Source organism: Heterocephalus glaber, unplaced genomic scaffold (genome assembly GCF_053883595.1).
Source record: "Heterocephalus glaber isolate CG9 unplaced genomic scaffold, H.glaber_assembly_v1.0 deba00001805, whole genome shotgun sequence".
NCBI lineage: Eukaryota > Metazoa > Chordata > Mammalia > Rodentia > Bathyergidae > Heterocephalus > Heterocephalus glaber.
The window spans coordinates 1,311,183-1,312,822 of record NW_028258480.1 but is presented as its reverse complement, the minus strand read 5'-3'; positions in this window follow the sequence as shown (position 1 = coordinate 1,312,822).

Below are 1,640 nucleotides of genomic sequence, written 5' to 3'. Positions count from 1 at the left end.
CGGTTTATGTTCTCAGCAGCAGGAAGTGTGGGGAAAATTTTATCTTAAATAAATCCTAGTTCTTAAAGATCCATTGCAATCTCATGTGCTATTCTAGAAAGTGCTAAGCTTCCGAAAGCGAGCACACTACCCATCCTCATCCTCTGCCTTGGACAGTTTGATCAATATCTTGAGTTTGGCAATGTGTCTACCTGGCAGTGCTCAGTTGAAGAAGTTCCCTGCAGCGCTGGGGATATAGCTCAGCAGCACAACACTTTCCTGACAAGTGTGAGGACCTGAGTTCGATTCCTGGTACAAATAAAAAAGAAGTCACCTGTAGATGAGAAAACAATACAGCTGTTGGCTGCATCATTCGATGTCTTGTGTTTGTTGATGTCAAAATAGATGGTTCTACAGTAACATTTATGTTACTGATTCCACACTTCTGAGTGACCGTGGTTTCTTGCCAATGTCATGACCATTTCTATTTTGTTCTTCCTATCTTGTAAGTGATGTCTACTGAGATATCCTATCTCTGACATGTGCTGCTCCTCACTACCCAAGTCTAGGACTGTCCTTGCTTCCTTAACTCGTACCTCCATACAGTCTTCTAAATCTGTAAAAAAGCCCTCTGTGTCCTTCTCACTGAGACACCCAAGCTACTGTAAAGTGATTGCTCTAGAAGGAAAATAAACATCAATTTCTGACTCCAGTTGTGTTTGATCAGCTTTCTCAACAAAGTATCATCCCCATATATAAATTTGATTCACCTTATTAACTATGGTAAATGACTTTTCTATTAATTTAATGAAAATTTTTTCTCAACTTGTTCTGTCACAGACTGGAAGGGATGAGTTCAGATTTACTCACATTTGCTATAATTATTGTGTTTCTTTTGTCCATTTATTTCCTGGTTTTTCATGTCATGAATAATGAAGAGCTATTATTTGATACACAGATTGCCTATGAATATTTCACTTCTCTGCAGAGTTCACATCCTCAGACCAGTGGCGTTTGCAGCTGTTAGATATAAGAATGTTTGTATAAGAAAACACGTCAAGACGGTAAACTTAGGGACCTCTCCCTCCCCAGGGTGGGTCTGGGATCGTAAGTGAAGTCTTGCCCTCCCATATCTGGGGAAGATTTTCTCACATTTTGGAATAGAAACCAGACGTCTTTCAACAGACAGGAGGCAGGACACGTTACCAGCAAAATTAAGAGCAGACTTTCCTAATTGTGGAATTTTTCTCCTGAAATGCATCCTAGATGGTCCACAGACTAGTGCCCTTTGGTGCTGATTGGCTCCTCTTCCCACTGTCCGGACCACAGGTCTGGGCCTTCTAGAAATGCTGGGAAGGGTGGTGAGCTGCATCGTATCTGTCCTCCCACTCACTCTTCCCCAGAGCTTAGCTGCCTAATGAGATTGCAAGGAGAATTGGAACAAGTCTCAGGCTTTTTGTTTATACAGGGGCTGGGTGCCTGTTTGATACTCCTATCAAATTCCATTTTATATGTTTTCTAAATTTGTTTGAGTCCCTGTTCGACTTCTCCTATCTCTCTCCTTATTTTTTGGAGACGAAGGGGAGAGAGCATCAGTTTGGGGTAAATTAGTTGGCTCTGTAGAACCCAGCTCTGGATTTTTTTTCCTAAGATGTGCCACA